The sequence below is a fragment of the Pipra filicauda genome, unplaced genomic scaffold, assembly GCF_003945595.2.
Source record: "Pipra filicauda isolate LSUMZ 115617 unplaced genomic scaffold, ASM394559v2 scaffold86_size2582843_pilon, whole genome shotgun sequence".
Taxonomy (NCBI): Eukaryota; Metazoa; Chordata; class Aves; order Passeriformes; family Pipridae; genus Pipra; species Pipra filicauda.
In genome coordinates, this window is record NW_024105053.1 from 117,105 (window position 1) to 131,079 (window position 13,975).

Genomic DNA, 13,975 nt, shown 5'->3' on the forward strand with positions numbered 1-13,975 from the left:
CACAACCTTACAGTAACCAATGGATTAAATGGAGGAGAAGAATTTCTTCTTCACGGCTGGTGGGTGAGACACTGGGGTGCACATCCCCAAAGGCACAGAGGCTCTGCGTTGCCAGGGAACGCAGCAGGCATTAGGCATGCCAAGGCTTTCTAGGACTTGGGCCTAAGTCCCTTCATGCCCCCCTGTATCAGATCCCACAGGATTCTGACAGTGCCCAGTGATTCATAATGTACAGTTCCCAGGTGTCTTCAAGGAAATACGCAGCAAAGGCTCTGAGGCCTCAGGACACTGTGATAACACGGATCCAAGTTCTTGCGAAAGACAAAATAAGTCAATCAGCTCTATTAAAGTGCTTAACAATGTTCAGCATCTCCAGCAGAGCTCTGGAAGGACCAAAACACTGGAGAATTAAGTTACTTTGTTCTTGCAATTCCACACAGTTTTTTGCAGCCAGAAAACTGTACTTCTCTATTTTGTTATGTATCAAGTAATAGCTTTTCCAGGTCTGTTGTTCAGGGGAAAAAGAAAAGAAAAAAAAAAGGCCAGACACGCAGAGAAAACAAGTATCTGTGGTATTATATTTAGTTTATATTGAGTTTGTTTTCTCATCAGGTGAGAGGATTTCAATAGTCCATAAAATGAGATGTTTTTATATTATGCTTCTGCAGGTATTACTTTCCTAAGTTAGGTCAGCTATTTTTCTGTCTAAAAAGTATAATGATCAGAAAAAAAAGAGCAAACACAGGAATAATCACAATAGTAACTCATTACCATTGAACAACAGGGGAAATTAGCAATGCATATCTTGGCACTTAGCTGAACCAATCTGCTTTTCCTTACTGATTCTTCCTTTAGGTATCATGTCCAAATATTTCCTTGGAATACATTCCTAGTGTGTGCAGGAGCTATTTATAATCTACGACACTTATTTTTGGATTAAGTACATGTAGGTGGCTAGTTGCCATGAGAGCAAAGGGGATTCAATGAACTACAGGAATGTGTATGAAATATTACACTTGGGATAATGCCTTTCCAAGCTGAGCAGCCTGTACAAGCAATTGGGCTGTCAGAAGTGGTGTCAGAGCAGGTCCAGCACAGAAACTGGCTGAGTGGTGCATCAGCATGGCCTCACTCCACTTGTGTCTTCTGCCTGTTTTGGTGAGGCACCCCTCCAGATCCTGTTCCAGGTTTCAGGCCAGTACTAAGGAGCAGCCAAGGAGCAGCTCAGAAGGGCTCCTGTTTATTCAGTACCTACCCTGATTTTAGACAGTGTGTCCTTTGGCTGAAGTCCATCCCATCACCAGCCAACTGCCCCTGCAGAGGATAAGAAATGTTTGAGGAGTGTCCTTCCAACACCTCTGTCAGACGCTGAAATCTCCCAACTTCTCTTACGTGTTTGGTTCATAGAAGATAACTCTGGCCTCTATGCCATTTGTTGCAGGCTTGCTGCCTTCTCCTTCAGACATTTTTCCTCTCTATCTTTCCATCCACCCACACATCTCAGAACTCCTACCCTCTTCCTGAGTTAGCATCAGTGCCTCCTTGTCCCCAGCAGCATTGGCTTGAAGCTGGGGTGACAATCATCCAGCACAGCCCCTGACGTGGGCAGAACCTTCCAGGGACTGACAGCATCAGCCACTCCACTGCCTACAGGATTAGTATACAACTACAACAGCACCTTCCCCCACTAGCAATTCAGACTGAACAGAAGGGAAAACATTCGTTAGCTAATGGTTAGATGCACCAGCTGTGCTACTTACGCTGCTCTGTAGCGAAAGATGGGTAATCATTAATAGCACAACGCTCTGGTAAACTAGTTCATACATAGTTATTCTTCAGTCAATCCTGATTTACTGCAGTCAGTAAACCTCAGTAACATAACTTGGACATTCAGCATGTGCCAGGCAACCCTAGCTTGTGCTGAGAAAGCCCGTGGCATATGTAACATCCAGGTGTTACAAAACCCTGGTGAGCCCTTCCCAACTGAAACAGAAAGGGGCAAGATTGCCTTTCCTGATAGCAAATCCTTTCACTTCCTAAACTTGACACTGGTGATGAGTTAGATATATATATTGCTATATATTCTCCTGGCCCATTTATAATCACTGCTCTGAACATTCCAGGCTGTTCCAATATGGAGTTTTCATGAGAATTGGGTCTCTTTCTGTTCTACAAACAGTTACCTGCAAGCTGGCACTTAGTGGAAAGTTTGGGCCAACCTTAGGACCAAAAGGTAGTTGGTTGTGTGGATGTCACAGAAATATACTGTATCTCATACAAAACAGTCACCATTATTGCAACAAGATAGCAATAATTCCTAAGTATGAATAAGGTAGACCTGGTTCAATATCACTTTTCTGCCTCTGTATTTATATGTTCAAAGAAAATAATTTTCTTGATGGGGCAACATCACACCAGCCTAAACCTCTGCCTGGTCACAATGAAGCCAAGAAGGCTGAAGGAAGGGGTAAGACAAAAGGAGGACTTCCCAGCTACAGGTTCAACTATATAATAAAGTAAAGTACGACAACCTACCCTTGTGGGAGGGTTGCTTTGCAAGAACAACCAGATTGACACTGCAGCAATGTTTTATAGCATTAATTTGTGAGCAAATTAAAAGAACATATAACCCAAAGCTTTCTTATTCAAAATATTTGTATCCAAGCAAATGCCTAGGATGTATGTATCTGACTGAGCTGCAGAGAGCACAGCCAGAGCAGAGGAGAGAAAGTGAGATACTAGAAATGAGTGTATGACAAAATTTCTGCATAAGGATGAAACATTCACACTTAAATGGTCACAATAGCAGTGGAAAACTGCTCATCGTACTCCAGCATCTGTGAGGACAACTAACAATGTAAGTTGAAGAAAATATATTTGTTTTCAAAGTCTCTTCTGTCATCCCAACAAAAAAAACCCCTGGAATCTGAATCAAAAGCAATAAATTAGGACTGAATACAATATGGATGATTTTATTCCCCCTCCACAGCTCTATGAAAATGTCAATTTAACAACTGTAAATTCTTGAGGTACATCCTACCAGCATTCTGCCCACTTCTGTGGGACTACAAGTATGAAAATCTCTGTGGCAATTTCACCCCTTCTTTTGCCCCTTCAGCCATGGGATGGGTATTGTCAATAACCTGCTCGTGGCATCTGCCCTCATGTGCAAGTGGAGCCCCAGCGGAAGGGAGCATCTGCTCAGGCCTGTAAGAGATGCTGTGCAGCCCCACAGCAAAGAAACCACCAGATGGAAAACAATCTCCTATAGAGTATCTCCTCCCCTGCTCCAAAGCAGTTGCTTGTAGCTGGGAAAAAGAAATTGGAATAACCTCCTACTCCCCATAACTCATTCCATACCAGTGTACCCCAGCAGCTCAGCTTTCTACCCAAGCCCCTTTTCACTCCCTAACCCATCCTGATAAACACTGCAATCCTCAAACTGCAGTGGTGGGAAGGAGAGCTCCGCTTTCAGCAGTGTTCACAGCCCATCAGCTTCAGACAAAGACCAAAACTGAACCAAAAGTTCTGCCAGCTTTCTGACCCAGCTTGCTTTCTGGCTGTGAGATGTGGCTGGCTCTGCTTCAGAAAGGCTCCAGTGACAAAAATCACAAGGTCTTTCCCACAGTGCCTCTCTTACACCCAGAAGCATCCCAGGTTTCGCAGTTCTCCTCATCTTTTCCTCACACTCATAGTCTTTTACTGACCTGCCCCACTAGTGCACTGCTGTTCAGGACCAGCTGCCAGAAACAAACAGCTGAGAAAAAGCCGATGATTTAATTTCGTCACATGTGGATTTTAATAGCATTCCTGTCTGTAAATGCAATGGAAAGCGAAGATATGGAAAGAAGAGATGAAGACCCTCTTACAGAGACTCCAGCCACAAGTCACCATGCACAAGTAGCTCAGATAATGTGAAGAACATGGTCAAAATAAGGTGAAAAGCAGATGGGCTGTATGAATAAATTTCTTTCCAAAAGGGACGCAGAGGTTAAAATGATGTGAGCTTAGCTTTCACCTAGCTGCCTAAAGGAGATCGCTTTCCATGCCAAGAGCAGCCAAGGGCTATGCTTGGGACACCAACCTAGTGAAACAGTCCCTTTTATAGCGCATTCATCAGCTCAGAGAACCAGTACTGTAAGATTTAGCAAGTGCCCATGCTATTGCTGACATTTCTGTGGGTGTGGGTGAGAACCAAGCACACAGGACGCGGTAAGAGCCAGCGGCTGCGTGTGACTCCAGAAGTGGCTGTTGAGAACTGATCGTTTCAGGTGGTAAGCAAAGGTTTTGATGACTTTTGCTGAATGGAGATTTTCCTGTGCATTTTTAATGTTGCCTTTCTTCAGAAAGGGCTGCTGTCTGCAGCGACTCTCATACGTCACACATCTGTTGAGTGAGAAAGTGGATTTATGTGTGAGAGGCAGTACTACGTCTGATCTCAGGAGAGGTTTTTGCATCGCCCCAGGAAAGGCACAGTTGTGTAGGAAGAGCAAATACACCAAGGGAACAACAACATTCACGGGTAGGAAAATAAAGAGTTTCTAACCCCATTGCATTAAATTAGGATTGGGCTCAAATCCATCAATCCAAAGCTAGCTACACATGAGATGCTAAACTGTGAAAAGGGGCAGGTTTTACCAGACAGCATTGTGTTTTGTGTATTTGAGATGAAGATTTCCAAAATAATTCCCACTGCCCTATCTCTGCAATGGAAATAGAAAAGCTGTTTCTCTGGTCTTTCGTTGTCTCTTCCATACTTTCATGTACTTGCACAAAACATTGCTCTTTCTCCTGAACTACCTTACCATCTCACTAACTGCTGTTGTGCTGTACAAACCCTTTGGGGCAGACTTAAATGAAATAATTACTAAAACAGCTACCACATTTGAACAGCAACATTGTGCTTGCTGAAATCAGTTCAGAGGAAGACAAACCTAAAAGCAACCTAAGATCCTGTTTTAAAGTTCATCTTGGGCCAAATGCATTAAACCCTAACTGATAGCTTCCTTTACAATCAGTTTAAATTACTTCCTTTGACCTCCTGTTGGCAACTGACATTTCATTCAAAATGATCAAAGTTATGTGAGATTTAACAGAACTTCGTCCCCAGTGGAATTTCGGCGCCCAAGTGAAAAATTGAATTTCTCAGTTGTGCACACACCATCTGACACTGGGACAGAGAGCTTGTTTGGGAGTAGGGGGATAAATCACTCTTAAAACAACACTGTGACCATTGGGTATGCAGGGCCTAAGCCAAAGTGACCTTGGGTGCAAATCAGTTAGGACCAGGGGTGATTCTAGGCCAGGATTACCCAACTGCAAGATTGAAGAAGCTGGAAAGAAGCATGTATGTGCAATATGCCAGAAACCTCTTGTCCTGAGGTTCAGTGTAGGGTTTAGGCACGTAGGCTGATAGGAAGAGGTCATGCCTGAGTTTGAGCTCACTCTTTGCTGGAAACCTTGCACATACTGACAAACTCCAGTCTGTGCTTCTTGCTCACTGGTCCTGTTACTGCAGAGAAGAAAAACTTTCCTTTTGAACCATAACCATTTTGTACGTGTCTTCCCTAGGGCAGAGAATAGTTTTCTTTACTATATATAACTTCCTTGTGCATATTTCCAGAGTGAATTTTTTACTGCCAGCAGTTATTTCTTTGAAGGCTGTGCAGGGTTTCCTTCCCCCAGAGGAATAAGTCCATAGGTCTGATCAGTCCTGGGTCTACAGCATCGAGCAGGGATTCACTCTATTGAACACTGACAGAATGATCTTTGTGTGCTCACCAGAGTTTCCATCATTTCATTAGACTCATGTGCACTCACAGAGGCCATCCTCATGCATTGTTTACTTTAGCACAACGTTGTGGGTTTTCTTTAAAGAAAAAGATTTGAATAAATGGATGGACTTTTTATATCAGAGAATGTGAATTTGAATGTGAATTTAACTTTTCAAGATCTTAAGGGAATTAAGCAATTTAATCTCATAGCTAGACCATTTACCCAGTTGGGTTGCTTCAAACATGCCTATTTCTGTAACTATTGCATTTTTATGCAGTCATACCCTTCCCACACCCACTCCCCCTTAACTTAAGCTTGAGATGTGAACCTTAATAGATGAGTTACACATGTGTTTTAAAAAGAATCTTCAATTTATGTGTTCTGGATATCAGATATGTACATAGGATTGCAACTGACAAATGCAGCAGGAAAGGGAAGCTACCATTCCCCACTCCTCCTGGGGCCATCAAGGGGAGGACAACATGGTTAAGAAGCTACAAACTGACTGGACAACTGCACTGTGCCATGCATGTCCTACTCCACAGGGCTGCTGAGTGGTGCTTCAAGGAGAGTGATTAGCAAATGACCATCATTTTAAACTGATCATGGAACAATTCAAAAAGTGGAGCCATTCTCTGAGAGGTGCAAAGTTGATGAAAAAACCCTCTGGAGCACCACTTCAGCAGCAGGGCTTCTTCTACCCTAAGATCTCACTTTGTTCACAGCCAACCAACACAGTTGACAGTCCCTGTGTCACTTGGATGCTCCTGGGATGGTGCAGCACCATCAAGCTGCATCCAGATCATGGCTCGGGTCAGGAACACATGGACAAGCACTGAGCAGAAAGAGGTCAGGGAACCAAATACGGGTCCAGTGAGAGAAACAGGGTATGCGTGTATGTTCAGGGGAGCTTCACAAAGTGCTGGCTGGTGTAGGAATACAGCCACTGCTGGGGTTGCAGTGGCAAGGAAGACACTTCACACCGTTAATCATTGACCATTTTTCCTGATCATCTACAGAAGCAACAATCCCCCTCGTGTACAAAGCTCAGGTAGAATCATGGTGTCCTTTCTGTGGGATTTCCCATGCAGGGTCCCAGAGGGTTTCCCTCAGCACCAGCTGTTTTGCTGACCCTGGCCAGCAGCTTGTGGCTGTTCAGGCTCAGACTTCAACATGATTAAATCATTGGCAGCAAAAAGAAATTTGCTTGCTCAGTAGAAGTATTCAAAGACTTGCTGGGAGTGGGTATTGCTTCCTCACTTAGAAGAAATCATGGCAAAATGCATCAGGAAGGGTGTCTAGGAGGGGGTTCTCAGCAGAGGAGGTGAGAGATCATTCTGACAAACTCCTCCTCTTTTTCAGAGTGCAACAGGCTGTGTTCATTTATTCACTTTTACTGCTAGAAGTGGTCAAGCTACAGCCAGAGAAAGACCTCTTTAAAACTGGAATGTAAAAGTCTTGAACTTCTGTTTTAAGAAGCACCATTAAGTTTAATGACACGGACTCAAGAATGCTTTGAGTTATATGTCAGTAAAATACAAATGTATCCTGTTATTTACTTAATGACTCCTATGTCCCACCAGAGCAGGGATATGAAAGACTGCAGCACCTCAAATAGTCAAAAAAGAGCCAATCTGCACACATTCTCTTCAGCAATGTACTTTAAACACACTTTGTGACATTGTAACTGAAAAGCTTTTAACTTCATCCTGAATGTAATGGGAGTCAAGCTTACTCTTACTTTTCCTTTACTGTCAACAAGGCCATTAGATGGCAGTACATCCCAAATTATTCTTAGCAATGCCACGGTATTCTAGTGGTGCAACAAATAAATACATTTCACCACGTGTTGACAGTGTAATTATGAATATCATAAAGATTTAGCGTGAAACATATGTTCCATCTGTCCAGATAACTGAAAATGGAATGTGAATGAGAAAAAAACCCTGACAAACAAAACAAAAATAACCAGCAAAACGCACAAAGAAAGGAGAGAGAGAACACCAAGTATTTGGCCAACACAGAATAGACCCGATGTCAGAGATGTTTATTCCTATTGACACAGAGTCTTTGAGAACCAGTTACATATTAGGATACTCGTTGAACAAAGGGATTTTCTAGCAGAGGATCAGGAGGTAGGCAAGCAGGAGTGGGTCCTGCCCTACAGCCAGAGTCGGAGCCAGTCTGCATGCAGGCGGCACCTCAGCACCGCTCCCACGGACTCTGATGGGATCATGGCATTGTACATATCTGTGCTTCAGGCACATTTCACCACCAGCTATTTCACTGCAGATTACAAAGATGTTTATTGCATTGTGGGAAGGAAGCATTTGACCAGCAGATTTATACCACAGAGGGCTATGCTATCATAATTCTGTGGGAGGTCACCACAAGTTAAGCAGTCTGGCTTCTTAATCTATCCTTACAAAATGTACAGTGGCATTCATCACGTTTTATGTCCACAAAAATCCCCCAAGGAGAAACTAATCATGGTAAAAATGTTCCCATCCTGCCAGGCTATGAAAAATCATCACTAAATGTAGATTTCAGAGGGTTTAGGATGCCCAGAATCCATTAAAAAAAAAAAAAAAAAGAGTGTGTTCCTGGTGCCGCTGACTCTGGGGTCAATTGCAAAACTATTAATGTCAGAGAGGGAAAGGACATGGGAGAGAGGATTGGGTCTTTCTCCAGCTTTCCAATAGGATACACACAGGTACTTCCTTGATGAGCTGTTTTGTCACTCAAAATTGTAGTTTTAATCCATCTGAAATGATTCCTAATTTTAAGCTGAATTTGCCGAACACTTCATATGTGTTCATATAAAAAAGAAAAAAATAATACTTTAGGCACCAATATTGAAAACACAACCTACTGAAATTAACCAAGCTAAAGAAAGAATACTTCTCAGTGGGAGATTGGAGTCCTCGTTTCATAAACTTCATCCCTGCTTTTATTAAAAATGCCTTCCTTGTCCCATATCCCAGCTTCAGACTAAGCAGCTATTCACTTCTAAAACCTACTTATAGAGTACCAATTGTTTATCATATCTCTACTTATATTAAACCAAAGGGAGACTGGAAAACTATCTTGTGCCAGCTGACACACCAGTGTCTTATCAACAGACCAGCCACCAGTGAGAGGACGTGACCCAAGGCTTTTACTGTCACTGTGTGATAGCAAAATTTTCAGTACAAGTTGTCCCTTCAGTTCTTCCCTAGGTGCACAGCAGATAGGCCATGCTCTCACACACACACAAGAATTCATCAGTGTGAATATTGCACACACATGTTAAATCACAAGGTCTGTACAGTTTGTTACTGTTTTATCATTGCTTTAATTACTATAAGAATGTAGGAATGCATTTCAGACTACATCTAACAACACACTAGCAAACAATGTGTCATATGTACGAGAATCTCTATTATTATAAAGGTATTGGTCATATAAAATACAGTAGGCATTTAATAATGTTCTCCCTTGCTATTATTTCATCAAGACTTTGGAAAGCCCCTCTACTCAGTGTCATTCCATAACCCTTACATACAGAGCTACATTCATCCATGTCAGTTGGGACCTATATCACCATGTCCTTTTATTCAGCCTTTCCTTGCCATTTTTAAATAACAAATCTGTTTCAAGGATCTCTGAACAAAAGCTACGTGACAAGCATCTTGAGATGCAATGTAGAAGCCAGGAAAGTCTCCATATTGAACTGGCTTCTCGGGGTAGATGCACTGAAAGCCAGATTTCACAGAGACAAAGCAAAGCGTCTGCTTACACTTTGATCCTTTCATACTTGGAACTGTGCCCTATTTTAACTTAACCTCATTAATTAACCTTCAAAGGGGTGAAAACTCTCAGGGACTAAGAAATAACGCAGGGATTAAGGCACAGAGACTGTGCCAGAGATGCAAGACAAGACCTATGCATGAAACAGACTTTTAAAAGAGATAAATAGATTTAAAAAAAAAATAAAATTAAAAGAGTGATGGTTGGAAGGAACAGCTGATGAGAGGGGGGTTTCTGAATCTTGTGAAACCTCTGAAGTTCAACATAATTTTTGTGGTGCTGTTTCTGGGCTGTAGAAAGCAGAGAGCTCTCCTTTGAGCTCTTGTGAAGAGAACTGCAGTGACTAATGCCTTACAGGAGGGGAACAGACCTCACTGCAAGAGGCCCCCCCAAGAGATGCTCTCAGCATCCCACCTGGCAGTTCCAAACTGAGCTCCATCCTGCAGAAGGATTAGCACCAAAGGATGTTGGGAGGTTTCCCCCCAACACCCGACCTTATGTTACACCCCCACCACGGCCAGGACAAAGGAGGATTGTATGCCTGGCTGCTGCTGAATCACAGGGCTGAAATCCAGTCTTGTTTGTTGTCCCATGGGTTCTGTATGCCAGGCATAACCTGGAACTCCACAGTAGCAGGCCAGAATGTAAAAAATTTGGTAAAGCAAACACTGCAAGATCAGACTTATTTTTATGTCTTAAGCCATCTCCAAACAAACAGCAGTAGCAGGAAGCCGGAGGGATTTGCATTTCCCATGCTAGATTCCCTCCTCTTCTTCCAGCACAGCATTTTACATGTGAGGATGACAGACCTTAACCCCTGTGCCAGTCCTGGGTGGAGCAGCAACAAGAGCACGCATTTTCCCAGAAAACTCCTGAAACATCCACATCAACTGAAATGTTACTGGCTAAAAATCTGGAAGCCCAGTGCACAGAAAGGAAGAACCACCATTTGTTTTTTACCCAAACAGGAATACATTTAATTCTGAGACTGCAGGTAATCTGGATGGGCAGTTTGTCTCTGCTCTGTCTGCAGCCCATATAGCCTTAAGCCATTATGGTATCAATGATGAACTCACCCTGTCAACACAGTCTTCTTGTAGCAACACCACCAAGAGCCATATTCATGTTTAGGCTTGTGACAACAGCTGCTCAAACAGCACAAGTGGCAAAACTGCTTGTTGGAGAAATAATCGGTTTTCCTTTACTGTTCACCATACAAGGTAGACAACCCCGCCTGCCCTCCTTCTGTTTGTTACCCTACACAAATGCACACAGGATGGATAACAAACAGGAGGACCTGGAGGCCACTGTACAGCAGGAAAGCCGTGATGTTGTCAGAGAAATGTGATGGGATGACTTGGAGTGCTGGGATGGATGGCTACAAGCTCTCCAGAAGGGACGAGTGAGGAAGAAGAGGTAGTGACGTGGCTCTGTACACTGGGGATTGTTTTCACTGTATACAGCTCAAGGATAGTGAAGATAAGGTTGAGTGCCCATGGGTAGGAATTAGGGGAAGGTCGACAAGGCAGATATCCTGGTGGGAGTTTATCATGGACCACCCAACCAGGATGAAGAGCCAGATCAAGTATTCTTTAAGCAACTGGCAGATGTTTCACTATTGCTAGCCCTTTTTCTTGTGGGAGACCTTAACTTGCTGGATGTCTCCTGGAAACTCAACACAACAGAGAGGAGGAAGTCTAGGAGGTTACTGGAGTGCATGGAAGAGAATTTCCTATCACAGCTGATAAGTGAGCCTGCCAGGGAGGGTGCCATTCTGGACCTGCTGTTTACAAACAGAGAAGGGCTGATGGGTGATGTGGTGGTAAAAGTTATTGTGAGCACAGAGACCATGAAATGGCAATTTTTGGTTCTTGGTAAAGTAATGAAGGGGATCTACAAAACCTCTACCTTGGACTTCCAGAGGGTGGACTTGGGCCTGCTCAGGACACCGATTTGGAGAGTTTCTTGGGAAACAGTCTCTAATAACAAAGGGGTTCAGGAAGGCTGGACATCCTTAAAGAAAGAACTCCTAAAGTTGCAGGAACAGGCTGTCCCTATGTGCTGAAAGATGAGCCATCAGGGAAGAAGACCAGCCTGGCTGGGCAGGGAGATTTTGCAGAAACTCAGGGAAAAAAAGAAGGTTTATGAACTTTGGGAAAAGGGACAGGCAACTCAGGAAGAGTACAACGCTGTCATTAGGTCATACAGGAAGAAAATTAGTCAAAAGCTCAACTAGAACTCAATCTGGCATCTGCTGTATAAGATTACATTACCAACAAAAGGAGGGCCAAGGAAAATCTCCATTTTTTTTTGGACATGGAGGGACAACATTGTGATTAAGGATGAGGAAAAGGCTGAGGTACTTAATGCTTTCTTTGTATCAGTCTTTAATAGAAAGACTAGCTATCCTCAGGGCAATCAGTCTTTTGAGCTGGTAGACAGAGACATGTAATCCAGAAGGAAGTAGTCAGCAACCTTCCTTGCCACTTAGGCAATCACAAGCCTATGGGACTGGATGGGATTCATCCAAGGGTACGAGAGCAGCTGGTGCAACTAATGCCAGGACAAGAGGACACAGACTTTAACTGTGCCAAAGGAGGTTCAGGTTGGACATCAGGAGGAATTTTTTCTCAGAAAGGATTGTTAAACATTGGAATGGACTGTGCAGGCAGGTGGTGGAGTTGCCATCCTTAGAGGTGTTCAAGAAAGGACTAGACGTGGCACTTAGTGCCGTGGTCTATTTGACACGGTGGTGTTCAGGCAAAGGTTGGACTTGATGGTCTCAGAGGTCTTTTCCAAACTAATTGATTCCGTGATTCTGTAAACTGCCTTCTCCTCAATCCTGCCCTCCAGGAATTGTGTGTGTCCAAAACAGTCCCAGGATGTCGTTCCCACTTCACAACCCTGTGCACGAGATGTAGCCAGTTGGCTCATTTTCTGATCTACTGACATCCACCGCAGAGCAGGAGGGAAGTCAGAGCTTATGCTGCAAAAGTGGGAACATGTTTCATACCCTTCCTAACCACAGCTTTGCCCCACGACTCCTCTCGAATCAGGCAACGGGGACCAGCTCTCTTTCAGAAAAAAGGCAGTGCTGAGACCTGCCACAGAGCCTTGACATCTTGAAAATGCTGATACTGGTAGAGAGGCCAAGGATGCTTGATTTTGGCACCTTCCCTGATCAAGTACTGCCAAGAATGCTTCTAAGGACTTTCTGCTGACAATTAAAGCTGTTAATTCACACTCAGGAACTACCTGTGGAAATATGGCATAAAGCCCATCTTTTCCTGAAAGCAAATCTCCAGTCTAGCAAGGGTCTTCTTGGCAAAAGCACATACTGTTGACATATAGGGAATGAAGCCAGGCTTGGAATGAAGCGCTTTTTTTTATTATTATTAAGTAATAATAGTAGCATTTCAAGTATTTTCATTCATTCAAAAAGTTTTAAGCTTAACACACACTGCTCAGGTTTCTGAGATATCTATGTGTGGCCACTCAGGACAAAGTCAGACCTTATGAACGGTGTTGACATGGATCCCTGTAATACCATGTGCCAGGTGACAGCTTACAGTACCAAGACAAAGGGCATGAGTTGTTTTAGTTGTTAGTGAGCTTGTTCCTGACCTTGCCTAATATTTTTGAAACAAGTTGAAACTCACTTTTTCCCTTGCATTGAAGGCAACAGCGATTATATGTTCCCTTATTTATTGCCAGGAAGCATCTGAATAACAAGTATGTAGAAACTATGCGTGAAAAAGCAAATACAGCATTAATAGCTATCAGCTTATTACTTGAGAATGGACAATAGGATATCCAGTCGCAATACCTTCCAATAATAACATAAACCTGAGGTCAAGATTTTTGGATCTCAGCTATATTGGCATTTGTTCCTACAAGGGAGAGGGGAAAAAAAAAGTTAAACGAGGTTCCCACAGACCTTAAAAAGCAGAAACATCTGTTGCTGCTATGAACAGTTCGGATGCTGAGTTCAGCAAGAGAAAGTCCAGCAGCTAGGATAGGTCTCTGCTTACCACCACATGCCTCTGTGTTCAATGGGAAATGATCAGAGACAGTTTCAAGGGACATATCAATAATTCAAAACAGCCAAAACTAGCATAAACAAGTAAGAATTAGTGCTCTCTTCTTTCTTCTGCCAGCAAGACTGGAAGATGTCACTGGTGCCTTAAATGTGCAATCTCAAACATTGTTGTCAGAGCTGTTCCCAGCTGATGAGTTGCTCCACATTGTGCATTTGTTTCATTTTGTTAACAAACAGGTTTAAGCTGAAACACTGAGCAGAAATTCCAAAGAAGTGAGTCTTGTTCTCAGCAACACAATCTTCTGTGGTGTTGGGGGAAATGGCAAGTTCTCATGGATTCAGTTGTCCTCTTTGAGAAATTAATCCCCATTT